General features: G+C 42.9%; 26 non-coding genes across 26 annotated transcripts; all 26 read left to right on the top strand.

Annotated features, from left to right (window-relative positions):
• Positions 1 to 469: 469 nt before the first annotated feature.
• Positions 470 to 541, top strand: trnaa-cgc (transfer RNA alanine (anticodon CGC)). The gene has a single exon. It is a non-coding gene; the product is annotated as a tRNA-Ala (tRNA).
• A 598-nt stretch (positions 542 to 1139) lies between these two features.
• trnat-ugu (transfer RNA threonine (anticodon UGU)) lies at positions 1140 to 1213 on the top strand. The gene has a single exon. It is a non-coding gene; the product is annotated as a tRNA-Thr (tRNA).
• Positions 1214 to 1696: 483 nt separating this feature from the next.
• trnas-aga (transfer RNA serine (anticodon AGA)) lies at positions 1697 to 1778 on the top strand. Its single transcript has one exon. It is a non-coding gene; the product is annotated as a tRNA-Ser (tRNA).
• A 317-nt stretch (positions 1779 to 2095) lies between these two features.
• On the top strand, positions 2096 to 2167 carry trnaa-ugc (transfer RNA alanine (anticodon UGC)). The gene has a single exon. It is a non-coding gene; the product is annotated as a tRNA-Ala (tRNA).
• Positions 2168 to 3045: 878 nt separating this feature from the next.
• Positions 3046 to 3117, top strand: trnaa-cgc (transfer RNA alanine (anticodon CGC)). The gene has a single exon. It is a non-coding gene; the product is annotated as a tRNA-Ala (tRNA).
• Positions 3118 to 3715: 598 nt separating this feature from the next.
• On the top strand, positions 3716 to 3789 carry trnat-ugu (transfer RNA threonine (anticodon UGU)). Its single transcript has one exon. It is a non-coding gene; the product is annotated as a tRNA-Thr (tRNA).
• Positions 3790 to 4270: 481 nt separating this feature from the next.
• Positions 4271 to 4352, top strand: trnas-aga (transfer RNA serine (anticodon AGA)). The gene has a single exon. It is a non-coding gene; the product is annotated as a tRNA-Ser (tRNA).
• A 317-nt stretch (positions 4353 to 4669) lies between these two features.
• Positions 4670 to 4741, top strand: trnaa-ugc (transfer RNA alanine (anticodon UGC)). The gene has a single exon. It is a non-coding gene; the product is annotated as a tRNA-Ala (tRNA).
• Positions 4742 to 12984: 8243 nt separating this feature from the next.
• trnaa-cgc (transfer RNA alanine (anticodon CGC)) lies at positions 12985 to 13056 on the top strand. The gene has a single exon. It is a non-coding gene; the product is annotated as a tRNA-Ala (tRNA).
• Positions 13057 to 13828: 772 nt separating this feature from the next.
• On the top strand, positions 13829 to 13910 carry trnas-aga (transfer RNA serine (anticodon AGA)). The gene has a single exon. It is a non-coding gene; the product is annotated as a tRNA-Ser (tRNA).
• A 317-nt stretch (positions 13911 to 14227) lies between these two features.
• Positions 14228 to 14299, top strand: trnaa-ugc (transfer RNA alanine (anticodon UGC)). Its single transcript has one exon. It is a non-coding gene; the product is annotated as a tRNA-Ala (tRNA).
• An 879-nt stretch (positions 14300 to 15178) lies between these two features.
• trnaa-cgc (transfer RNA alanine (anticodon CGC)) lies at positions 15179 to 15250 on the top strand. The gene has a single exon. It is a non-coding gene; the product is annotated as a tRNA-Ala (tRNA).
• A 598-nt stretch (positions 15251 to 15848) lies between these two features.
• trnat-ugu (transfer RNA threonine (anticodon UGU)) lies at positions 15849 to 15922 on the top strand. The gene has a single exon. It is a non-coding gene; the product is annotated as a tRNA-Thr (tRNA).
• Positions 15923 to 16405: 483 nt separating this feature from the next.
• On the top strand, positions 16406 to 16487 carry trnas-aga (transfer RNA serine (anticodon AGA)). The gene has a single exon. It is a non-coding gene; the product is annotated as a tRNA-Ser (tRNA).
• Positions 16488 to 16804: 317 nt separating this feature from the next.
• Positions 16805 to 16876, top strand: trnaa-ugc (transfer RNA alanine (anticodon UGC)). Its single transcript has one exon. It is a non-coding gene; the product is annotated as a tRNA-Ala (tRNA).
• Positions 16877 to 17754: 878 nt separating this feature from the next.
• Positions 17755 to 17826, top strand: trnaa-cgc (transfer RNA alanine (anticodon CGC)). The gene has a single exon. It is a non-coding gene; the product is annotated as a tRNA-Ala (tRNA).
• A 1153-nt stretch (positions 17827 to 18979) lies between these two features.
• Positions 18980 to 19061, top strand: trnas-aga (transfer RNA serine (anticodon AGA)). Its single transcript has one exon. It is a non-coding gene; the product is annotated as a tRNA-Ser (tRNA).
• Positions 19062 to 19378: 317 nt separating this feature from the next.
• trnaa-ugc (transfer RNA alanine (anticodon UGC)) lies at positions 19379 to 19450 on the top strand. The gene has a single exon. It is a non-coding gene; the product is annotated as a tRNA-Ala (tRNA).
• A 906-nt stretch (positions 19451 to 20356) lies between these two features.
• trnaa-cgc (transfer RNA alanine (anticodon CGC)) lies at positions 20357 to 20428 on the top strand. Its single transcript has one exon. It is a non-coding gene; the product is annotated as a tRNA-Ala (tRNA).
• Positions 20429 to 21411: 983 nt separating this feature from the next.
• trnas-aga (transfer RNA serine (anticodon AGA)) lies at positions 21412 to 21493 on the top strand. The gene has a single exon. It is a non-coding gene; the product is annotated as a tRNA-Ser (tRNA).
• A 317-nt stretch (positions 21494 to 21810) lies between these two features.
• Positions 21811 to 21882, top strand: trnaa-ugc (transfer RNA alanine (anticodon UGC)). The gene has a single exon. It is a non-coding gene; the product is annotated as a tRNA-Ala (tRNA).
• A 904-nt stretch (positions 21883 to 22786) lies between these two features.
• trnaa-cgc (transfer RNA alanine (anticodon CGC)) lies at positions 22787 to 22858 on the top strand. Its single transcript has one exon. It is a non-coding gene; the product is annotated as a tRNA-Ala (tRNA).
• Positions 22859 to 23456: 598 nt separating this feature from the next.
• On the top strand, positions 23457 to 23530 carry trnat-ugu (transfer RNA threonine (anticodon UGU)). Its single transcript has one exon. It is a non-coding gene; the product is annotated as a tRNA-Thr (tRNA).
• A 483-nt stretch (positions 23531 to 24013) lies between these two features.
• On the top strand, positions 24014 to 24095 carry trnas-aga (transfer RNA serine (anticodon AGA)). The gene has a single exon. It is a non-coding gene; the product is annotated as a tRNA-Ser (tRNA).
• A 317-nt stretch (positions 24096 to 24412) lies between these two features.
• On the top strand, positions 24413 to 24484 carry trnaa-ugc (transfer RNA alanine (anticodon UGC)). Its single transcript has one exon. It is a non-coding gene; the product is annotated as a tRNA-Ala (tRNA).
• An 878-nt stretch (positions 24485 to 25362) lies between these two features.
• trnaa-cgc (transfer RNA alanine (anticodon CGC)) lies at positions 25363 to 25434 on the top strand. The gene has a single exon. It is a non-coding gene; the product is annotated as a tRNA-Ala (tRNA).
• Positions 25435 to 26168: the final 734 nt, after the last annotated feature.

Raw genomic sequence — 26168 nt, 5'->3', positions numbered from 1 at the left:
GATTTCCCCTCTTGTATCGTTAAGCAAACTTTCATGTATCGGTTGCCACATGTACAATTGAAGTAATCTGTTTTCGGCTCATCTGTAAAGCTTCTCATGTAGGAGTGCTGAGGTCCGATCACTAAGATGTGATCAAAGCAAGCTGTGGTCAAGGGTGTAGGACTATTTCACAATTTGATCACACAGCCTCAAGCGTTGCAGTCTGTTACTGTTCGAACAACTGATAGACTTGAGGTCGATAAGCACCATTGTCCTGGCCAAGCGGTTAAGCTGATGCACTAGAAATCCATTGGATACCCCGCTCCATGATTGAAATCTGCCACACCAGTTTTCCACCTCTGCTTTTAGCAGGCAGGCCAAATATCTTCATCTCTTAGGATGGTCTAGTGCAAGTCAACCTATTGATTGGCTGTATCATTAAGCAAAGCTTCAGGTATTTACAGTAGAGATGTACTATTTAATATATTAAGGGGATGTAGCTCAGTGGTAGAGCGCATGCTTCGCATGAATGAGCTCCCGGGTTCAATCCCCGGCATCTCCAAATTGTAGTGAAGGTGACGGGTGAATTATGAATGAATCCCTTTTATAAGGTAGAAGTCAAAAATTATCCGATCACGAAACATTGCTGAATGTAACTGTGTAATGAATTTTTAAACAAAATGAGGTCACGCAATGCTTTACATACCAAAAATGTTGCAGAATGCTAATGTTTGAACAAGATAGAGAATTGAAACGTCGAAACTGTGTGGTTACGGTGATGGACTAGAAATCCAATGGGGTCTCCCCGCGCAGGTTCGAATCCTGCCGTCAACGGTACAGGTTAATCAGTGTATGTTTAAGGGGCTGTTTAAAGGATCAACAGAAATATGTCATGGTACTGCAGACCTCTTTCGTTGTCTTCCCAATCAATTGCTGAAGCATTACTCCTGAACTGAGAGGGGTGCTGTGGCTTGGACTGTCATAGTGACTGTCTAGTTCACAGAAGAGGCAGTGTTCTAATCACATCAGTAAGTTGTATAATGTAAGTAACCTACTCAATTGGAATTCCTTTAGCCGCCAGTTCTGATAGCTTAACACATGATCGGGTCACGCTACATGAGACCTTTTTCATTGGTGTCTCAAGTAAACATTACCATAGGGGTGCTGTGGCTTAGCTGGTGAAAGCGCCTGTCTTGTAAACAGGAGACCCTGGGTTCAACTCCCAGCAGTACCTACACTTTTTGCAACAGCATCAACTGGTGTAGATGTGATAAAAGTGTTTCTTGCAGTTAAAAAAAAACGGAATTGTCCTAACTGGCAATCTTGCTTGTGGTTGTAAGCTTGCAATCCATCAATGCAATAGACTTTCCATCAATGAAAACAGCGGCAGGCAAGCTAAATTCTCTATAAAATGTATGATACCCTAGTGCCAACTAATGACCTATTTGTCCCTTCTATCGTTAAGCAAAGCTTCAGGAATCGGTTTTGCAGATGTACAATTGAAGTAACACAGGGGACTTCTCTCAACGGCAAAGCGTATGCTTCTCATGTAGAAGGCCTGAGGTTCAATGCCTGCCGTCTCCAAGATGTGATCAAAGCTAGCTTCAGTCAATTTGAAGATTATTTCAAAATTAGATCAAGCAAGGCTTAACCTACCCTAAGTGTTTCAGACTCTTCCTGTTCCAAAAATGCCAGAGAATTGGATCTATAAACATGTGTTGTCGTGGCCGAGTGGTTAAGGCGATGGACTAGAAATCCATTGGGGTCTCCCCGCGCAGGTTCGAATCCTGCCGACAACGGTTCTTTCTGATTACGAATTTTCATTCCCTTGGTCACCCAACACATACACATATTACGGTGAGACTGCATGAAATCAGTGCAAATATGTTAATCTAAGCATGTAGAAGGTGACATATTTAAAACCTGGCATTATCTGGACAGGCTCTTAGCATTCGATGTTTTTTGACAACATGTTCTCCAAACATAAAATGTAAATATTTCAAGGTCTGATAGATCTGAAGACTAGTGTTGTCAGGTCCAAGTGCTGAATGCCATGTACGAGAAAACCCTTGGTATGTTCCGAAGCCGGTTTAAAATGTACATACTCTAGCAGTAAGGGGATGTAGCTCAGTGGTAGAGAGCATGCTTTGCATGTATGAGGCCCCGGGTTCAATCCCCGGCATCTCCATTTGATTGCCCTAGAAAAGTCAGGTGAGTGCTATATTGATCAAATGAGGTCACGCAATGCTTAACCTACCAAAGATGTTGCCGAATGCTTTTGTTCGAAACAAGTGAGAGAATTGAAACTGTGTTGTCGTCAACGATACAGGTTAATCAGTGCGTGCGATTTCAAAAGCGCACGCTTTTGTGCGCTTGTGCGCTCAAAAGCTAGTGTGCGCTCAAAAGCTAGTGCCGGTCAACACATTGATATGAGTACGGTACGTTTATGCATTAAGTGTTGACAGCCACCGAAGAGAAAAACATTGTTGCGTCACGACGAAGATTCAGGCCTGCCGACAAGCGTTGGCCAGTTCTGCTATCTGTACGCAGACTACTTCTCTAAGAAATGTATGATACCGTACTGCCAGTCAATAACCGATTTCCCCTCTTGTATCGTTAAGCAAACTTTCATGTATCGGTTGCCACATGTACAATTGAAGTAATCTGTTTTCGGCTCATCTGTAAAGCTTCTCATGTAGGAGTGCTGAGGTCCGATCACTAAGATGTGATCAAAGCAAGCTGTGGTCAAGGGTGTAGGACTATTTCACAATTTGATCACACAGCCTCAAGTGTTGCAGTCTGTTACTGTTCGAACAACTGATAGACTTGAGGTCGATAAGCACCATTGTCCTGGCCAAGCGGTTAAGCTGATGCACTAGAAATCCATTGGATACCCCGCTCCATGATTGAAATCTGCCACACCAGTTTTCCACCTCTGCTTTTAGCAGGCAGGCCAAATATCTTCATCTCTTAGGATGGTCTAGTGCAAGTCAACCTATTGATTGGCTGTATCATTAAGCATAGCTTCAGGTATTGACAGTAGAGATGTACTATTTATTACATAATGGGGATGTAGCTCAGTGGTAGAGCGCATGCTTCGCATGTATGAGGTCCCGGGTTCAATCCCCGGCATCTCCAAATTGTAGTGAAGGTGACGGGTGAATTATGAATGAATCCCTTTTATAAGGTAGAAGTCAAAAATGATGCGATCACGAAACATTGCTGAATGTTACTGTGTGATGAATTTTTAAACAAAATGAGGTCACGCAATGCTTTACATACCAAAAATGTTGCAGAATGCTAATGTTTGAACAAGATAGAGAATTGAAACGTCGATACTGTGTGGTTACGGTGATGGACTAGAAATCCATTGGGGTCTCCCCGCCCAGGTTCGAATCCTGCCGTCAACGGTACAGGTTAATCAGTGTATGTTTAAGGGGCTGTTTAAAGGATCAACAGAAATATGTCATGGTACTGTAGACCTCTTTTGTTGTCTTCCCAATCAATTGCTGAAGCATTACTCCTGAACTGAGAGGGGTGCTGTGGCTTGGACTCTCATAGTGACTGTCTAGTTCACAGAAGAGGCAGTGTTCTAATCACATCAGTAAGTTGTATAATGTAAGTAACCTACTCAATTGGAATTCCTTTAGCCGCCAGTTCTGATAGCTTAACACATGATCGGGTCACGCTACATGAGACCTTTTTCATTGGTGTCTCAAGTAAACATTACCATAGGGGTGCTGTGGCTTAGCTGGTGAAAGCGCCTGTCTTGTAAACAGGAGACCCTGGGTTCAACTCACAGCAGTACCTACACTTTTTGCAACAGCATCATCTGGTGTAGATGTGATAAAAGTGTTTCTTGCAGTTAAAAAAAACGGAATTGTCCTAACTGGCAATCTTGCTTGTGGTTGTAAGCTTGCAATCCATCAATGCAATAGACTTTCCATCAATGAAAACAGCGGCAGGCAAGCTAAATTCTCTATAAAATGTATGATACCCTAGTGCCAACTAATGACCTATTTGTCCCTTCTATCGTTAAGCAAAGCTTCAGGAATCGGTTTTACAGATGTACAATTGAAGTAACACAGGGGACTTCTCTCAACGGCAAAGCGTATGCTTCTCATGTAGAAGGCCTGAGGTTCAATGCCTGCCGTCTCCAAGATGTGATCAAAGCTAGCTTCAGTCAATTTGAAGATTATTTCAAAATTAGATCAAGCAAGGCTTAACCTACCCTAAGTGTTCCAGACTCTTCCTGTTCCAAAAAGCCAGAGAATTGGATCTATACAAGTGTGTTGTCGTGGCCGAGTGGTTAAGGCGATGGACTAGAAATCCATTGGGGTCTCCCCGCGCAGGTTCGAATCCTGCCGACAACGGTTCTTTCTGATTACGAATTTTCATTCCCTTGGTCAGCCAACACATACACATATTACGGTGAGACTGCATGAAATCAGTGCAAATATGTTAATCTAAGCATGTAGAAGGTGACATATTTAAAACCTGGCATTATCTGGACAGGCTCTTAGCATTCGATGTTTTTTGACAACATGTTCTCCAAACATAAAATGTAAATATTTCAAGGTCTGATAGATCTGAAGACTAGTGTTGTCAGGTCCAAGTGCTGAATGCCATGTACGAGAAAACCCTTGGTGTGTTCCGAATCCGGTTTAAAATGTACATACTCTAGCAGTAAGGGGATGTAGCTCAGTGGTAGAGCGCATGCTTTGCATGTATGAGGCCCCGGGTTCAATCCCCGGCATCTCCATTTGATTGCCCTAGAAAAGTCAGGTGAGTGCTATATTGATCAAATGAGGTCACGCAATGCTTAACCTACCAAAGATGTTGCCGAATGCTTTTGTTCGAAACAAGTGAGAGAATTGAAACTGTGTTGTCGTCAACGATACAGGTTAATCAGTGCGTGCGATTTCAAAAGCGCACGCTTTTGTGCGCTTGTGCGCTCAAAAGCTAGTGTGCGCTCAAAAGCTAGTGCCGGTCAACACATTGATATGAGTACGGTACGTTTATGCATTAAGTGTTGACAGCCACCGAAGAGAAAAACATTGTTGCGTCACGACGAAGATTCAGGCCTGCCGACAAGCGTTGGCCAGTTCTGCTATCTGTACGCAGACTACTTCTCTAAGAAATGTATGATACCGTACTGCCAGTCAATAACCGATTTCCCCTCTTGTATCGTTAAGCAAACTTTCATGTATCGGTTGCCACATGTACAATTGAAGTAATCTGTTTTCGGCTCATCTGTAAAGCTTCTCGTGTAGGAGTGCTGAGGTCCGATCACTAAGATGTGATCAAAGCAAGCTGTGGTCAAGGGTGTAGGACTATTTCACAATTTGATCACACAGCCTCAAGCGTTGCAGTCTGTTACTGTTCGAACAACTGATAGACTTGAGGTCGATAAGCACCATTGTCCTGGCCAAGCGGTTAAGCTGATGCACTAGAAATCCATTGGATACCCCGCTCCATGATTGAAATCTGCCACACCAGTTTTCCACCTCTGCTTTTAGCAGGCAGGCCAAATATCTTCATCTCTTAGGATGGTCTAGTGCAAGTCAACCTATTGATTGGCTGTATCATTAAGCAAAGCTTCAGGTATTGTGGTAGAAATTAGTGAGTATATTCTATGATAAACCATGATTATTAATAGGTTTTATATTTTAAATAGTGGAAAGCATTGTGTTTGCAGAATCTGGATTCAGAACAGATGGTGCACAGGAATGTATAGGGACATGGAGGTAGTAATAAGGAGTTACATAGATAACAGAAGTGGAAAAACGGCCTTAGCGAAGAAGGACAGGGAAAGGTTAGTGCTAGCTTTGTTCGAAGAGGAGGGAGAGAGGTGGCGCTCATTACAACGAGTGGCCAGAAAAATAATCACAAAGGAAGAGTGTAACAATGCTGACATTTGTTGTAGTGAGGGTGAAAACGAGAATGAAGGAGAGGAGGAGGATGACATTGAGCATGTTGGTGAAGGGTCATCACAACCATGTGTAAAACACATTACTAAGAATGCTAAAAGGAAATTAAAGAAGCGGAACAAAAGAAAGGAAGAGTGGTCTGGGACACAAGGGGCAGAGGAGCCTGGCTGCAGTACAGCAGTACTAAGCCCCACACCACTCGAGTTAGATGAGAAACTAAGAAAATCACAAAGGGGGAAAAGGGCACCCGAAACTTCCCCGGGAAATTATCCTATTCTAGACAAAGGACAACAGGTCCATTTTCAACCGTGGGGTTCACAGGACTTAGAGGGAGTCATTTCTAAACTCCCTAACATAATTAACGGGGCGTCTAAATGGATTAGAACATTTGAGGAGCTCACAGTGGGAAAGCTAATTGCAGTGGGGGACCTGAAAGCTCTGTTGGCAAGAGTGTTGGGGTTATCCAAGATGGAGTTTGTACTGAGGAATGGAGGGTTGAATATACTGGATGGAAAATATGATAAGACTACACTTGATCATTACAGAGGGGCGTTGTGGGCCACACTCAGGAGGGAGTTCCCGGTCCGTATGGATCCTAAAAACATGAGAGTTCTCCCTATTGGTGACACAGAGAACCCTGCATCCTACCTGCAGGCCCAAGTAGACAGATGGCGTGTCATGTTTAGAAACTCTGTGATAGAGACACTTCCCAGCCAAATCAAAGCCAAGCTAGAAGATGTGGTTGGACTGTCTACATCAGGATCTCATAGAAATTTTAATGACCATTTAGTTCATGCAGTGGATGAATATCGTCAGAATAAACAAAGAACACAGGAACAAAGCAAAGAGGTCCAGAGGAAGCTATATCAGCTTCAGCTGGAAGATCTCACAAGGAAGGAAAGAGATAAGAAGAGACAGGCAGGTGTTTTAGAACCAGCTGCAGTAAATTCGCAAGCCAACCAGCAGGGCGCACTTCAAAACAAACATCCACGATTGGCATTTTCTCTCCCAGTACAACAGCCTCAGAGCCAACTGTCACCTACTCCACCTGTTACACATGTGCACATCCATAATTATGGGAACCCCACAAATAAAAATAGACAGAATCAGCAACAGGGGTCCCAAGGACAGTATAGAAATAATCAACAGCAGGGATTCCAAGGACAACGCAGAGGTCCTTTAATATGTTTTGGATGCAACCAGGAAGGACATATTAAGAAACATTGTTTGATTAACCCTTTTCCACCACAGCAAGGACAGGGCAACGGTAATCAGGGGAGGCAAGATCAAGGGAGCTACAACCAGGGACAGCAGGGTCCCTTTATAGGTTAGGGATACTGGGGGTGCCCAGAGAATCCACAGGGGGAGGGTCAGCTTGTAGCAATCACAAAACAAGCTGATGAGGAACCAATACTGCAGGTTCTGATAAAGTATAGAGGCACGCCAATGATGGCCCACACTGGAGCCACTTACACTTACGTAGGTCCAAATTATGCCTCTCACCTCCCCCTGGCAGGAAAATTCACCAAAACTATGGGATTCTCGGAGCACACGCAGTTAATACCTATGACAGCTCCAAGGATGACAGTCTGTGAATTCTTATTTTAAGTTGTATATGTGAGCGAATGAGTGAATGAGTGAGTGAGTGAGCGAATAAGTGAGTGAGTGAGTGAGTGAGTGAGTGAGTGAGTGAGTGAGTGAGTGAGTGAGTGAGTGAGTGAGCGAGTGAGTGAGTGAGTGAGTGAGTGAGAAAGAGTTAGCATTGAGTTGAGATAGAGGGGACAGATGAAGTGATTTGTGAAGAGTGAGACAGAGAAGAGGAAGAGTGTGTAGATTGGTAACGAGAAGTGGCGGTAATGGGGAAGGCTTTCCGGTTAGAATTTTCTTTGGGGACATTCATATCTTTCGATAGCCTTTTAAGATTAATAATCTAGTTTTGGAGTGTGTCCAAAAAACGAACAAACCAGAAAGGAAAGGAAAGGATTACTGAAAATGAAAATGGTTATGGAGATTTGTGAAAGCAAAGGAAGTAGATAAAGAGAGGTAAAGAGAGTTAGAGAGAAGGAACGTAAGTAAGGAAAATCCGCCGGTGGGGGCTGGACAGAGAGACAACAGAGAGAAAGAGATTGAATTTGCATTGTGCCTAATAGATTATTTGTGCGTTTGGATGTACTCTGTAATTTGTTCCTGAATGTAACCCATGTCCACTGTTTTAGAAAAAACGTAGAACCACCACTGGGATGGGTGATTCTGTGGTTCTTGGAGACTCTCCAACGCGTCGGAACACCATATGGTATATATCATTACATCTTGGTACACGGAGCACTGGTGAGACAACGGGTTGGATCGGAGAGAGAAGGAGTTTGGAGAAGGGAGAGGAATGTAATGACAGCAAAAAGGGCGGACACGGACCGACCCGGAGGTAATAAATCAGCGGAGAGGTGGCTGGGGTCGTTTAGCTCAGGAGGTAGAGCAGTTGTCTAGTAACCGAAGGGTTGCTGGTTCGATCCCCATCTCTCCTAGCTGAGTGTTGATGTGTCCCTGAGCAAGTTAAATGGTGATTACAGGATTTAGGAATAATTATTTAGACTCAAACATGAGCAATTAGCCTTAAAAATTGTCTGCACACCACACTCCACAAGAGTCAATGGGTTCAATGGCGCCAGGGTAAAGTGACTCATCAAACGAGGAGCGGACCCAACCCATGGACTCTGCGTGGATAGGTGGATGTTAATTTGGTGCTTGGACCTGACGAGGTCTAGGTGCTAAGATAACAACACAAATAAAATATTTCCTTCAAGATTATGATAAGTAATAGACAATTTATTAAAAGTGATCTTATAATTTAGAAAAAACAATCGGCAATACTTAAAATTTAGACCAAATAAGTATGATAAAACGTTATCCAAATTTCTAAATTTAGGTTATCCACAATGACAAATGTAATTTAAAATAAATAAGTAAAATAAAATGAGACAGGGTGTGTGTGAGCCTGTTCTCATGTGTGTGTCAGGGCAGCCGAGGTAGGGGAGAATCCTCTCCTACTCCAAGTGACTGAATACACAAGGGGATACACAAGCATACTTCAGATAAAACAATATGGTTAATTACTAAATAGAAACAATGTATCAATTCAGTGTTGAATAAACTAGTTAAGATCAACATAGAGGATTTGGGTTTGGTATAGTAGTGAATCAAAATATGGAAAACACTAAATGCAAGCAATAGGTAGAATAAAAGGTTTAATTAGGTCGTCCAATTTGAATAGATAGTGAAGGGCAATCGGGTAGGATTATGAAGAGAATTGTGATTTTGAGTAACGGTTAAAACAAAAGTGAGTCGCCCAATATTGAAGATGCAAGTTTTAATATTGTGATTTTTGTTTTCTTTCACATCTCCCTAGTTAAGGACAATAGGTGGATTGACGCTACATCTGCTGGGAAGGAGACATACATGCTATGTTGTCAAATTGGATTCGGAAGTAGTGGGTTTACCTTCAAATGCCACTAATACTGCTGCAACACTTTAATAATTTTAACTGATAAATTATATTTTGTTTTATAGTCGCCCTGATGTGCATTCATGACGCACACATATGGCTGCATAAGGCAGATGCGGCTGAAGACTCTGTCTCCATCCCTCCACTTTGCAATCTATACCACCATATAGGTGGGGATTGATTGTATCCCAGGTACGGCATCCTGCAATAAGCCAGTATGGAAGGCTGGTTAGCCAACGACGGGTAAGATCCCACCTTGAAGCCCGGGACAACCTAATTCAGGCACAGTCACGATTACTTGGCAGAGTCACTGTGAGCACTGGCTCACCTGATCATGGAGTGACGGACTGCAACCATCATAGGAAAAGCCGGCTGATGAAAGGTGGAGGGGGAACAGGAGTCAGATATGTCAGCTCTGGCAGCAAAGGTCATCTTGAAACGGGGCATGTCACGTTTTATTTCATTTTATTTTACCTTTGTGGCATAGAAGGCCACTAATGCATGTATGTTTTTTCGGTTTAGTGCATGACTTCGGAACAGCGTGGTTTCGGGCGGCTGATGGTAAACCCACCCATATTGGGCTTAGGATTTGGACATACTGGTTTTGATTTCCCTTCCCAAAAGATTGGTTTCAGTTTACTGATGCTTAAGGTTAGACTTTCGACGTTGGGTGCACCAACGGCGTTATTAGATTTGTTTATCATTTAATGCGTATGGTTTTGACCATTGCGCAAGGGGGGAGGTATTGAGGGGAATTAGGAAAAAAATTGAAAACAAGGTTTTTCTTCACCATACTTGCAAATAATGATTAACATCCAGCTAAATAAGTGTGAAATATTTGAAAAAACAGTGTTCAACAGATGGGTAGAAGCAGTCCCATCAGAAGACCAAAGTGCGGCTACGGTAATCAAGGTTCTGACTAGAGAAGTCATGCCAAGGTTTGGAATTCCGTCACAAATTAACTCAGGCAATAGAGCTGCGTTTATTCAGAAAACACTCAAACAAGTGATTTAACATCTGCATGTCAAACAAAGATTAGGCTGTGTATACATTCCTCAAACCACAAGGTATGATGGAGAGAGGAATCGGACGCTTAAGACAAAGATTAACAAAATTAAATTAGAGTACTAAATTAAAGGACTAATGCACTACGACTGACACTAATGAGTTATCGCATGAAAACTAACAGAACGACGCATCTAACCCCGCATGAAATGTTTACGGGTCGACCCATGCCTTCACCTGTCATTCGAGGGCCTCATAAAGGACCTCCATTAGAACAATTGGAAACTGAATTAAGACGTTATATGGGACAACTAACTGGCATACAGAGGCTTATTTTTCAACAAGAGAAAGGCAGAGTTCCAGAGTTGGAGAAGGAGCCACCAAGGGGGGTGGAGCCAGGTGACCATGTGAGAGAAGGACCATACAAAGTCACCAACGCAACACCAACAGCCAACCAAGTGGAAGGAAGTGCCACGTGGTATCATCTCAACCACTGCACAAAAGCTGCTCAACCCAAAGCCAGAGACGACCGTGAGGAGGAGGAGCCAGACGCAGACACACGTGGGGCTGACCAGCTGCCCCAGGACCAGATCCAGTCGAGCCAAGAGATACAGCAGCATGATGATGCTGAAAACGGGGAGCCTGTTTCTGATCCTTTACGGGTTGTGCCAGATTTCGCTGGCACAAGCACAGACCCCGAGGAAGGATGAAACCACGGGGACAACACAAACCTGGAAGGGCCAGGAATTAGGGGGTGGTAGGCCTACTGAAGAAAGCCAGAGAGGAACACAGGATAATCCGGCCCAAAATCATTCAGGACTAATTGACAACTAAGGGAAAACAGTCTTGTCTGCTCACATACCACCGCAAGACCAAGTCAATGACTTTGTGTTTACTGTTATGTCGGATGACCAACACCTATGTGCATTAACCCTCATGCATTAAATTATGAACATGCACATAGGAAAGATCGGTGTAAATTACATATCCAATTTAATCCAATGAAATGGTGTTTAACAGTAACGTCAGGAATGCATGTGGCTATAACAGAAAGTATAAATTAAATATGAGAGAATATATACTTCTTAAAACTGTGGCTTGGCAGAACAGACAGGCTTTAGATTGGCTTTTAGCAGAAAGGGGGGGAGTTTGTGATCTTATAGGTGAAATGTGTTGTACCTTCATTCCAAATAATACTGCCCCACATGAAGGAAAACGCAGGCCATGATCAGGGAATGTTTGGATGGCTTGAAACAAAGTTTGGTATGTGGGGAATGATGTTCGCAAAGATAGGTATAGTGCTCCTAATAGTACTAACAGTGATGGGTCTGATCTTCTGCTGCTGCATTCCCATAGTCAGATCCGTAATAGCATCCAGGCTTTCTAAAGAGATGGCCCTCATGGTGACTGGCATAGAGGAGTCGGGGGAGTGGGAGAGGATGCTCTATGGAAAGATAGATTGGAGTGACACTAGAAAGGAGATCGGAATGTGAAAATCGGACATCAAAAAGAGGTCCTATTTTCTTAACTGATGACCTCTCTATGGGAGTCACAACCATTTCAGACAGTGTGAACAAATGGACATTTGGACTAATGGGTTCCAGGGCATGGTGGCTGAGAACAGAAGCAACTACGGTGCCCTAAACCCCCACGTTATATAGTATACCAGTACATGATGATAAATCAGAGCTATCCAAATCCATGCAAGCTTGTTGACAATTTTAGTTTTTAATTTCTATTATTTACTTATTTTTTGAAATATCATTTTTTGAGTTTCATATTTTTATGTCAAATATTCTGAAATGCTAATTTTCAATGCATGCTGAAAATACTGTGTTATGTGTGAATTCTAGTTAGACATGTTAGACATTTGATAGATCTTTTTTGCCTTAAATCAGGTTGAGACTCCTGAACGTGTTTAAAGGTTTTTTAACGATGATCAAATGTAGTGCAAAATATGACCCAAACGACTGTTATGTTTTTGTTGTGACTTTAGTAGTCACAAAGGGGGGATGTGTGGTAGAAATTAGTGAGTATATTCTATGATAAACCATGATTATCAATAGGTTTTATATTTTAAATAGTGGAAAGCATTGTGTTTGCAGAATCTGGATTCAGAACAGATGGTGCACAGGAATGTATAGGGAACTGGGGGGAAGCTAAGTTGGTCTAAGGCCTTTCAGCCTTGGGTCAAGCTAAAGTTGACCTCAGCCTTTTTAGCCTTGGGTCATCTTGACTAATGAGGTTGATCCATGCAGACCACTGAACTGGGCAGTTGATAACATGCTGTGACGAAGATTGACGGGCGGAAACCCCGTTGTGACTCCATTGTAAACAAAGAAATTCCTATACGTGTATAAGTGAGGCTGCAGCCCAATGTGGGGCCAGTGACTTTGCAAACCCACTCAGGCTGTTGTCGTTGTTGTTTTGCTGCACGATAAAGTCTTTTTCAATTCTTGCTCCGGACCCCTCGATTTCTTTTACACTCTCTCTTAAATTAGTCTAAGTGTTTTAAATCTCGATTAATCTCCGACAGTATTGACAGTAGAGATGTACTATTTAATACATTAAGGGGATGTAGCTCAGTGGTAGAGCGCATGCTTCGCATGTATGAGGTCCCGGGTTCAATCCCCGGCATCTCCAAATTGTAGTGAAGGTGACGGGTGAATTATGAATGAATGCCTTTTATAAGGTAGAAGTCAAAAATGATCCGATCACGAAACATTGCTGAATGTTACTGTGTGATGAATTTTTAAACAAAATTAGGTCACGCAATGCTTTACATACCAAAAATGTTGCAGAATGCTAATGTTTGAACAAGATAGAGAATTGAAACGTCGAAACTGTGTGGTTAAGGTGATGGACTAGAAATAGCTGGTGAAAGCGCCGGTCTTGTAAACAGGAGACCCTGGGTTCAACTCCCAGCAGTACCTACACTTTTTGCAACAGCATCAACTGGTGTAGATGTGATAAAAGTGTTTCTTGCAGTTAAAAAAAAACGGAATTGTCCTAACTGGCAATCTTGCTTGTGGTTGTAAGCTTGCAATCCATCAATGCAATAGACTTTCCATCAATGAAAACAGCGGCAGGCAAGCTAAATTCTCTATAAAATGTATGATACCCTAGTGCCAACTAATGACCTATTTGTCCCTTCTATCGTTAAGCAAAGCTTCAGGAATCGGTTTTACAGATGTACAATTGAAGTAACACAGGGGACTTCTCTCAACGGCAAAGCGTATGCTTCTCATGTAGAAGACCTGAGGTTCAATGCCTGCCGTCTCCAAGATGTGATCAAAGCTAGCTTCAGTCAATTTGAAGATTATTTCAAAATTAGATCAAGCAAGGCTTAACCTACCCTAAGTGTTCCAGACTCTTCCTGTTCCAAAAAGCCAGAGACTTGGATCTATACAAGTGTGTTGTCGTGGCCGAGTGGTTAAGGCGATGGACTAGAAATCCATTGGGGTCTCCCCGCGCAGGTTCGAATCCTGCCGACAACGGTTCTTTCTGATTACGAATTTTCATTCCCTTGGTCAGCCAACACATACACATATTACGGTGAGACTGCATGAAATCAGTGCAAATATGTTCATCTAAGCATGTAGAAGGTGACATATTTAAAACCTGGCATTATCTGGACAGGCTCTTAGCATTCGATGTTTTTTGACAACATGTTCTCCAAACATAAAATGTAAATATTTCAAGGTCTGATAGATCCGAAGACTAGTGTTGTCAGGTCCAAGTGCTGAATGCCATGTACGAGAAAACCCTTGGTGTGTTCCGAAGCCGGTTTAAAATGTACATACACTAGCAGTAAGGAGATGTAGCTCAGTGGTAGAGAGCATGCTTTGCATGTATGAGGCCCCGGGTTCAATCCCCGGCATCTCCATTTGATTGCCCTAGAAAAGTCAGGTGAGTGCTATATTGATCAAATGAGGTCACGCAATGCTTAACCTACCAAAGATGTTGCCGAATGCTTTTGTTCGAAACAAGTGAGAGAATTGAAACTGTGTTGTCGTCAACGATACAGGTTAATCAGTGCGTGCGATTTCAAAAGCGCACGCTTTTGTGCGCTTGTGCGCTCAAAAGCTAGTGTGCGCTCAAAAGCTAGTGCCGGTCAACACATTGATATGAGTACGGTACGTTTATGCATTAAGTGTTGACAGCCACCGAAGAGAAAAACATTGTTGCGTCACGACGAAGATTCAGGCCTGCCGACAAGCGTTGGCCAGTTCTGCTATCTGTACGCAGACTACTTCTCTAAGAAATGTATGATACCGTACTGCCAGTCAATAACCGATTTCCCCTCTTGTATCGTTAAGCAAACTTTCATGTATCGGTTGCCACATGTACAATTGAAGTAATCTGTTTTCGGCTCATCTGTAAAGCTTCTCATGTAGGAGTGCTGAGGTCCGATCACTAAGATGTGATCAAAGCAAGCTGTGGTCAAGGGTGTAGGACTATTTCACAATTTGATCACACAGCCTCAAGCGTTGCAGTCTGTTACTGTTCGAACAACTGATAGACTTGAGGTCGATAAGCACCATTGTCCTGGCCAAGCGGTTAAGCTGATGCACTAGAAATCCATTGGATACCCCGCTCCATGATTGAAATCTGCAAACACCAGTTTTCCACCTCTGCTTTTAGCAGGCAGGCCAAATATCTTCATCTCTTAGGATGGTCTAGTGCAAGTCAACCTATTGATTGGCTGTATCATTAAGCAAAGCTTCAGGTATTTACAGTAGAGATGTACTATTTAATACATTAAGGGGATGTAGCTCAGTGGTAGAGCGCATGCTTCGCATGTATGAGGTCCCGGGTTCAATCCCCGGCATCCCCAAATTGTAGTGAAGGTGACGGGTGAATTATGAATGAATCCCTTTTATAAGGTAGAAGTCAAAAATGATCCGATCACGAAACATTGCTGAATGTTACTGTGTAATGAATTTTTAAACAAAATGAGGTCACGCAATGCTTTACATACCAAAAATGTTGCAGAATGCTAATGTTTGAACAAGATAGAGAATTGAAACGTCGAAACTGTGTGGTTACGGTGCTGGACTAGAAATCCATTGGGGTCTCCCCGCGCAGGTTCGAATCCTGCCGTCAACGGTACAGGTTAATCAGTGTATGTTTAAGGGGCTGTTTAAAGGATCAACAGAAATATGTCATGGTACTGCAGACCTCTTTCGTTGTCTTCCCAATCAATTGCTGAAGCATTACTCCTGAACTGAGAGGGGTGCTGTGGCTTGGACTGTCATAGTGACTGTCTAGTTCACAGAAGAGGCAGTGTTCTAATCACATCAGTAAGTTGTATAATGTAAGTAACCTACTCAATTGGAATTCCTTTAGCCGCCAGTTCTGATAGCTTAACACATGATCGGGTCACGCTACATGAGACCTTTTTCATTGGTGTCTCAAGTAAACATTACCATAGAGGTGCTGTGGCTTAGCTGGTGAAAGCGCCTGTCTTGTAAACAGGAGACCCTGGGTTCAACTCCCAGCAGTACCTACACTTTTTGCAACAGCATCAACTGGTGTAGATGTGATAAAAGTGTTTCTTGCAGTTAAAAAAAAACGGAATTGTCCTAACTGGCAATCTTGCTTGTGGTTGTAAGCTTGCAATCCATCAATGCAATAGACTTTCCATCAATGAAAACAGCGGCAGGCAAGCTAAATTCTCTATAAAATGTATGATACCCTAGTGCCAACTAATGACCTATTTGTCCCTTCTATCGTTAAGCAAAGCTTCAGGAATCGGTTTTACAGATGTACAATTGAAGTAACACAGGGGACTTCTCTCAACGGCAAAGCGTATGCTTCTCATGTAGAAGGCCTGAGGTTCAATGCCTGCCGTCTCCAAGATGTGATCAAAGCTAGCTTCAGTCAATTTGAAGATTATTTCAAAATTAGATCAAGCAAGGCTTAACCTACCCTAAGTGTTCCAGACTCTTCCTGTTCCAAAAATGCCAGAGAATTGGATCTATACACGTGTGTTGTCGTGGCCGAGTGGTTAAGGCGATGGACTAGAAATCCATTGGGGTCTCCCCGCGCAGGTTCGAATCCTGCCGACAACGGTTCTTTCTGATTACGAATTTTCATTCACTTGGTCAGCCAACACATACACATATTACGGTGAGACTGCATGAAATCAGTGCAAATATGTTAATCTAAGCATGTAGAAGGTGACATATTTAAAACCTGGCATTATCTGGACAGGCTCTCAGCATTCGATGTTTTTTGACAACATGTTCTCCAAACATAAAATGTAAATATTTCAAGGTCTGATAGATCTGAAGACTAGTGTTGTCAGGTCCAAGTGCTGAATGCCATGTACGAGAAAACCCTTGGTGTGTTCCGAAGCCGGTTTAAAATGTACATACTCTAGCAGTAAGGGGATGTAGCTCAGTGGTAGAGAGCATGCTTTGCATGTATGAGGCCCCGGGTTCAATCCCCGGCATCTCCATTTGATTGCCCTAGAAAAGTCAGGTGAGTGCTATATTGATCAAATGAGGTCACGCAATGCTTAACCTACCAAAGATGTTGCCGAATGCTTTTGTTCGAAACAAGTGAGAGAATTGAAACTGTGTTGTCGTCAACGATACAGGTTAATCAGTGCGTGCGATTTCAAAAGCGCACGCTTTTGTGCGCTTGTGCGCTCAAAAGCTAGTGTGCGCTCAAAAGCTAGTGCCGGTCAACACATTGATATGAGTACGGTACGTTTATGCATTAAGTGTTGACAGCCACCGAAGAGAAAAACATTGTTGCGTCACGACGAAGATTCAGGCCTGCCGACAAGCGTTGGCCAGTTCTGCTATCTGTACGCAGACTACTTCTCTAAGAAATGTATGATACCGTACTGCCAGTCAATAACCGATTTCCCCTCTTGTATCGTTAAGCAAACTTTCATGTATCGGTTGCCACATGTACAATTGAAGTAATCTGTTTTCGGCTCATCTGTAAAGCTTCTCATGTAGGAGTGCTGAGGTCCGATCACTAAGATGTGATCAAAGCAAGCTGTGGTCAAGGGTGTAGGACTATTTCACAATTTGATCACACAGCCTCAAGCGTTGCAGTCTGTTACTGTTCGAACAACTGATAGACTTGAGGTCGATAAGCACCATTGTCCTGGCCAAGCGGTTAAGCTGATGCACTAGAAATCCATTGGATACCCCGCTCCATGATTGAAATCTGCCACACCAGTTTTCCACCTCTGCTTTTAGCAGGCAGGCCAAATATCTTCATCTCTTAGGATGGTCTAGTGCAAGTCAACCTATTGATTGGCTGTATCATTAAGCATAGCTTCAGGTATTGACAGTAGAGATGTACTATTTATTACATCATGGGGATGTAGCTCAGTGGTAGTGCGCATGCTTCGCATGTATGAGGTCCCGGGTTCAATCCCCGGCATCTCCAAATTGTAGTGAAGGTGGCGGGTGAATTATGAATGAATCCCGTTTATAAGGTAGAAGTCAAAAATGATCCGATCACGAAACATTGCTGAATGTTACTGTGTGATGAATTTTTAAACAAAATGAGGTCACGCAATGCTTTACATACCAAAAATGTTGCAGAATGCTAATGTTTGAACAAGATAGAGAATTGAAACGTCGATACTGTGTGGTTACGGTGATGGACTAGAAATCAATTGGGGTCTCCCCGCGCAGGTTCGAATCCTGCCGTCAACGGTACAGGTTAATCAGTGTATATTTAAGGGGCTGTTTAAAGGATCAACAGAAATATGTCATGGTACTGCAGACCTCTTTCGTTGTCTTCCCAATCAATTGCTGAAGCATTACTCCTGAACTGAGAGGGGTGCTGTGGCTTGTACTGTCATAGTGACTGTCTAGTTCACAGAAGAGGCAGTGTTCTAATCACATCAGTAAGTTGTATAATGCAAGTAACCTACTCAATTGGAATTCCTTTAGCCGCCAGTTCTGATAGCTTAACACATGATCGGGTCACGCTACATGAGACCTTTTTCATTGGTGTCTCAAGTAAACATTACCATAGGGGTGCTGTGGCTTAGCTGGTGAAAGCGCCTGTCTTGTAAACAGGAGACCCTGCGTTCAACTCACAACAGTACCTACACTTTTTGCAACAGCATCATCTGGTGTAGATGTGATAAAAGTGTTTCTTGCAGTTAAAAAAAACGGAATTGTCCTAACTGGCAATCTTGCTTGTGGTTGTAAGCTTGCAATCCATCAATGCAATAGACTTTCCATCAATGAAAACAGCGGCAGGCAAGCTAAATTCTCTATAAAATGTATGATACCCTAGTGCCAACTAATGACCTATTTGTCCCTTCTATCGTTAAGCAAAGCTTCAGGAATCGGTTTTACAGATGTACAATTGAAGTAACACAGGGGACTTCTCTCAACGGCAAAGCGTATGCTTCTCATGTAGAAGGCCTGAGGTTCAATGCCTGCCGTCTCCAAGATGTGATCAAAGCTAGCTTCAGTCAATTTGAAGATTATTTCAAAATTAGATCAAGCAAGGCTTAACCTACCCTAAGTGTTCCAGACTCTTCCTGTTCCAAAAAGCCAGAGAATTGGATCTATACAAGTGTGTTGTCGTGGCCGAGTGGTTAAGGCGATGGACTAGAAATCCATTGGGGTCTCCCCGCGCAGGTTCGAATCCTGCCGACAACGGTTCTTTCTGATTACGAATTTTCATTCCCTTGGTCAGCCAACACATACACATATTACGGTGAGACTGCATGAAATCAGTGCAAATATGTTAATCTAAGCATGTAGAAGGTGACATATTTAAAACCTGGTATTATCTGGACAGGCTCTTAGCATTCGATGTTTTTTGACAACATGTTCTCCAAACATAAAATGTAAATATTTCAAGGTCTGATAGATCTGAAGACTAGTGTTGTCAGGTCCAAGTGCTGAATGCCATGTACGAGAAAACCCTTGGTGTGTTCCGAAGCCGGTTTAAAATGTACATACTCTAGCAGTAAGGGGATGTAGCTCAGTGGTAGTGCGTATGCTTTGCATGTATGAGGCCCCGGGTTCAATCCCTGGCATCTCCATTTGATTGCCCTAGAAAAGTCAGGTGAGTGCTATATTGATCAAATGAGGTCACGCAATGCTTAACCTACCAAAGATGTTGCCGAATGCTATTGTTCGAAACAAGTGAGAGAATTGAAACTGTGTTGTCGTCAACGATACAGGTTAATCAGTGCGTGCGATTTCAAAAGTGCACGCTTTTGTGTGCTTGTGCGCTCAAAAGCTAGTGTGCGCTTGTGCGCTCAAAAGCTAGTGTGCGCTCAAAAGCTAGTGCCGGTCAACACATTGATATGAGTACGGTACGTTTATGCATTAAGTGTTGACAGCCACCGAAGAGAAAAACATTGTTGCGTCAATTACGAAGATTCAGGCCTGCCGACAAGCGTTGGCCAGTTCTGCTATCTGTACGCAGACTACTTCTCTAAGAAATGTATGATACCGTACTGCCAGTCAATAACCGATTTCCCCTCTTGTATCGTTAAGCAAACTTTCATGTATCGGTTGCCACATGTACAATTGAAGTAATCTGTTTTCGGCTCATCTGTAAAGCTTCTCATGTAGGAGTGCTGAGGTCCGATCACTAAGATGTGATCAAAGCAAGCTGTGGTCAAGGGTGTAGGACTATTTCACAATTTGATCACACAGCCTCAAGCGTTGCAGTCTGTTACTGTTCGAACAACTGATAGACTTGAGGTCGATAAGCACCATTGTCCTGGCCAAGCGGTTAAAGCTGATGCACTAGAAATCCATTGGATACCCTGCTCCATGATTGAAATCTGCCACACCAGTTTTCCACCTCTGCTTTTAGCAGGCAGGCCAAATATCTTCATCTCTTAGGATGGTCTAGTGCAAGTCAACCTATTGATTGGCTGTATCATTAAGCAAAGCTTCAGGTATTTACAGTAGAGATGTACTATTTAATACATTAAGGGGATGTAGCTCAGTGGTAGAGCGCATGCTTCGCATGTATGAGGTCCCGGGTTCAATCCCCGGCATCCCCAAATTGTAGTGAAGGTGACGGGTGAATTATGAATGAATCCCTTTTATAAGGTAGAAGTCAAAAATGATCCGATCACGAAACATTGCTGAATGTTACTGTGTAATGAATTTTTAAACAAAATGAGGTCACGCAATGCTTTACATACCAAAAATGTTGCAGAATGCTAATGTTTGAACAAGATAGAGAATTGAAACGTCGAAACTGTGTGGTTACGGTGATGGACTAGAAATCCATTGGGGCTTGTACTGTCATAGTGACTGTCTAGTTCACAGAAGAGGCAGTGTTCTAATCACATCAGTAAGTTGTATAATGCAAGTAACCTACTCAATTGGAATTCCTTTAGCCGCCAGTTCTGATAGCTTAACACATGATCGGGTCACGCTACATGAGACCTTTTTCATTGGTGTCTCAAGTAAACATTACCATAGGGGTGCTGTGGCTTAGCTGGTGAAAGCGCCTGTCTTGTAAACAGGAGACCCTGCGTTCAACTCACAACAGTACCTACACTTTTTGCAACAGCATCAACTGGTGTAGATGTGATAAAAGTGTTTCTTGCAGTTAAAAAAAACGGAATTGTCCTAACTGGCAATCTTGCTTGTGGTTGTAAGCTTGCAATCCATCAATGCAATAGACTTTCCATCAATGAAAACAGCGGCAGGCAAGCTAAATTCTCTATAAAATGTATGATACCCTAGTGCCAACTAATGACCTATTTGTCCCTTCTATCGTTAAGCAAAGCTTCAGGAATCGGTTTTACAGATGTACAATTGAAGTAACACAGGGGACTTCTCTCAACGGCAAAGCGTATGCTTCTCATGTAGAAGGCCTGAGGTTCAATGCCTGCCGTCTCCAAGATGTGATCAAAGCTAGCTTCAGTCAATTTGAAGATTATTTCAAAATTAGATCAAGCAAGGCTTAACCTACCCTAAGTGTTCCAGACTCTTCCTGTTCCAAAAAGCCAGAGAATTGGATCTATACAAGTGTGTTGTCGTGGCCGAGTGGTTAAGGCGATGGACTAGAAATCCATTGGGGTCTCCCCGCGCAGGTTCGAATCCTGCAGACAACGGTTCTTTCTGATTACGAATTTTCATTCCCTTGGTCAGCCAACACATACACATATTACGGTGAGACTGCATGAAATCAGTGCAAATATGTTAATCTAAGCATGTAGAAGGTGACATATTTAAAACCTGGTATTATCTGGACAGGCTCTTAGCATTCGATGTTTTTTGACAACATGTTCTCCAAACATAAAATGTAAATATTTCAAGGTCTGATAGATCTGAAGACTAGTGTTGTCAGGTCCAAGTGCTGAATGCCATGTACGAGAAAACCCTTGGTGTGTTCCGAAGCCGGTTTAAAATGTACATACTCTAGCAGTAAGGGGATGTAGCTCAGTGGTAGTGCGTATGCTTTGCATGTATGAGGCCCCGGGTTCAATCCCTGGCATCTCCATTTGATTGCCCTAGAAAAGTCAGGTGAGTGCTATATTGATCAAATGAGGTCACGCAATGCTTAACCTACCAAAGATGTTGCCGAATGCTATTGTTCGAAACAAGTGAGAGAATTGAAACTGTGTTGTCGTCAACGATACAGGTTAATCAGTGCTTGCGATTTCAAAAGTGCACGCATTTGTGTGCTTGTGCGCTCAAAAGCTAGTGTGCGCTTGTGCGCTCAAAAGCTAGTGTGCGCTCAAAAGCTAGTGCCGGTCAACACATTGATATGAGTACGGTACGTTTATGCATTAAGTGTTGACAGCCACCGAAGAGAAAAACATTGTTGCGTCACGACGAAGATTCAGGCCTGCCGACAAGCGTTGGCCAGTTCTGCTATCTGTACGCAGACTACTTCTCTAAGAAATGTATGATACCGTACTGCCAGTCAATAACCGATTTCCCCTCTTGTATCGTTAAGCAAACTTTCATGTATCGGTTGCCACATGTACAATTGAAGTAATCTGTTTTCGGCTCATCTGTAAAGCTTCTCGTGTAGGAGTGCTGAGGTCCGATCACTAAGATGTGATCAAAGCAAGCTGTGGTCAAGGGTGTAGGACTATTTCACAATTTGATCACACAGCCTCAAGCGTTGCAGTCTGTTACTGTTCGAACAACTGATAGACTTGAGGTCGATAAGCACCATTGTCCTGGCCAAGCGGTTAAGCTGATGCACTAGAAATCCATTGGATACCCCGCTCCATGATTGAAATCTGCCACACCAGTTTTCCACCTCTGCTTTTAGCAGGCAGGCCAAATATCTTCATCTCTTAGGATGGTCTAGTGCAAGTCAACCTATTGATTGGCTGTATCATTAAGCAAAGCTTCAGGTATTTACAGTAGAGATGTACTATTTAATACATTAAGGGGATGTAGCTCAGTGGTAGAGCGCATGCTTCGCATGTATGAGGTCCCGGGTTCAATCCCCGGCATCCCCAAATTGTAGTGAAGGTGACGGGTGAATTATGAATGAATCCCTTTTATAAGGTAGAAGTCAAAAATGATCCGATCACGAAACATTGCTGAATGTTACTGTGTAATGAATTTTTAAACAAAATGAGGTCACGCAATGCTTTACATACCAAAAATGTTGCAGAATGCTAATGTTTGAACAAGATAGAGAATTGAAACGTCGAAACTGTGTGGTTACGGTGATGGACTAGAAATCCAATGGGGTCTCCCCGCGCAGGTTCGAATCCTGCCGTCAACGGTACAGGTTAATCAGTGTATGTTTAAGGGGCTGTTTAAAGGATCAACAGAAATATGTCATGGTACTGCAGACCTCTTTCGTTGTCTTCCCAATCAATTGCTGAAGCATTACTCCTGAACTGAGAGGGGTGCTGTGGCTTGGACTGTCATAGTGACTGTCTAGTTCACAGAAGAGGCAGTGTTCTAATCACATCAGTAAGTTGTATAATGTAAGTAACCTACTCAATTGGAATTCCTTTAGCCGCCAGTTCTGATAGCTTAACACATGATCGGGTCACGCTACATGAGACCTTTTTCATTGGTGTCTCAAGTAAACATTACCATAGAGGTGCTGTGGCTTAGCTGGTGAAAGCGCCTGTCTTGTAAACAGGAGACCCTGGGTTCAACTCCCAGCAGTACCTACACTTTTTGCAACAGCATCAACTGGTGTAGATGTGATAAAAGTGTTTCTTGCAGTTAAAAAAAAACGGAATTGTCCTAACTGGCAATCTTGCTTGTGGTTGTAAGCTTGCAATCCATCAATGCAATAGACTTTCCATCAATGAAAACAGCGGCAGGCAAGCTAAATTCTCTATAAAATGTATGATACCCTAGTGCCAACTAATGACCTATTTGTCCCTTCTATCGTTAAGCAAAGCTTCAGGAATCGGTTTTACAGATGTACAATTGAAGTAACACAGGGGACTTCTCTCAACGGCAAAGCGTATGCTTCTCATGTAGAAGGCCTGAGGTTCAATGCCTGCCGTCTCCAAGATGTGATCAAAGCTAGCTTCAGTCAATTTGAAGATTATTTCAAAATTAGATCAAGCAAGGCTTAACCTACCCTAAGTGTTCCAGACTCTTCCTGTTCCAAAAATGCCAGAGAATTGGATCTATACACGTGTGTTGTCGTGGCCGAGTGGTTAAGGCGATGGACTAGAAATCCATTGGGGTCTCCCCGCGCAGGTTCGAATCCTGCCGACAACGGTTCTTTCTGATTACGAATTTTCATTCACTTGGTCAGCCAACACATACACATATTACGGTGAGACTGCATGAAATCAGTGCAAATATGTTAATCTAAGCATGTAGAAGGTGACATATTTAAAACCTGGCATTATCTGGACAGGCTCTCAGCATTCGATGTTTTTTGACAACATGTTCTCCAAACATAAAATGTAAATATTTCAAGGTCTGATAGATCCGAAGACTAGTGTTGTCAGGTCCAAGTGCTGAATGCCATGTACGAGAAAACCCTTGGTGTGTTCCGAAGCCGGTTTAAAATGTACATACTCTAGCAGTAAGGGGATGTAGCTCAGTGGTAGAGAGCATGCTTTGCATGTATGAGGCCCCGGGTTCAATCCCCGGCATCTCCATTTGATTGCCCTAGAAAAGTCAGGTGAGTGCTATATTGATCAAATGAGGTCACGCAATGCTTAACCTACCAAAGATGTTGCCGAATGCTTTTGTTCGAAACAAGTGAGAGAATTGAAACTGTGTTGTCGTCAACGATACAGGTTAATCAGTGCGTGCGATTTCAAAAGCGCACGCTTTTGTGCGCTTGTGCGCTCAAAAGCTAGTGTGCGCTCAAAAGCTAGTGCCGGTCAACACATTGATATGAGTACGGTACGTTTATGCATTAAGTGTTGACAGCCACCGAAGAGAAAAACATTGTTGCGTCACGACGAAGATTCAGGCCTGCCGACAAGCGTTGGCCAGTTCTGCTATCTGTACGCAGACTACTTCTCTAAGAAATGTATGATACCGTACTGCCAGTCAATAACCGATTTCCCCTCTTGTATCGTTAAGCAAACTTTCATGTATCGGTTGCCACATGTACAATTGAAGTAATCTGTTTTCGGCTCATCTGTAAAGCTTCTCATGTAGGAGTGCTGAGGTCCGATCACTAAGATGTGATCAAAGCAAGCTGTGGTCAAGGGTGTAGGACTATTTCACAATTTGATCACACAGCCTCAAGCGTTGCAGTCTGTTACTGTTCGAACAACTGATAGACTTGAGGTCGATAAGCACCATTGTCCTGGCCAAGCGGTTAAGCTGATGCACTAGAAATCCATTGGATACCCCGCTCCATGATTGAAATCTGCCACACCAGTTTTCCACCTCTGCTTTTAGCAGGCAGGCCAAATATCTTCATCTCTTAGGATGGTCTAGTGCAAGTCAACCTATTGATTGGCTGTATCATTAAGCATAGCTTCAGGTATTGAAAGTAGAGATGTACTATTTATTACATCATGGGGATGTAGCTCAGTGGTAGTGCGCATGCTTCGCATGTATGAGCTCCCGGGTTCAATCCCCGGCATCTCCAAATTGTAGTGAAGGTGGCGGGTGAATTATGAATGAATCCCGTTTATAAGGTAGAAGTCAAAAATGATCCGACCACGAAACATTGCTGAATGTTACTGTGTGATGAATTTTTAAACAAAATGAGGTCACGCAATGCTTTACATACCAAAAATGTTGCAGAATGCTAATGTTTGAACAAGATAGAGAATTGAAACGTCGATACTGTGTGGTTACGGTGATGGACTAGAAATCAATTGGGGTCTCCCCGCGCAGGTTCGAATCCTGCCGTCAACGGTACAGGTTAATCAGTGTATATTTAAGGGGCTGTTTAAAGGATCAACAGAAATATGTCATGGTACTGCAGACCTCTTTCGTTGTCTTCCCAATCAATTGCTGAAGCATTACTCCTGAACTGAGAGGGGTGCTGTGGCTTGTACTGTCATAGTGACTGTCTAGTTCACAGAAGAGGCAGTGTTCTAATCACATCAGTAAGTTGTATAATGCAAGTAACCTACTCAATTGGAATTCCTTTAGCCGCCAGTTCTGATAGCTTAACACATGATCGGGTCACGCTACATGAGACCTTTTTCATTGGTGTCTCAAGTAAACATTACCATAGGGGTGCTGTGGCTTAGCTGGTGAAAGCGCCTGTCTTGTAAACAGGAGACCCTGCGTTCAACTCACAACAGTACCTACACTTTTTGCAACAGCATCATCTGGTGTAGATGTGATAAAAGTGTTTCTTGCAGTTAAAAA

This window comes from Gadus chalcogrammus, chromosome 1, assembly GCF_026213295.1.
Source record: "Gadus chalcogrammus isolate NIFS_2021 chromosome 1, NIFS_Gcha_1.0, whole genome shotgun sequence".
Classification (NCBI taxonomy): domain Eukaryota; kingdom Metazoa; phylum Chordata; class Actinopteri; order Gadiformes; family Gadidae; genus Gadus; species Gadus chalcogrammus.
This window is presented reverse-complemented; position numbering and strand designations above follow the sequence as displayed.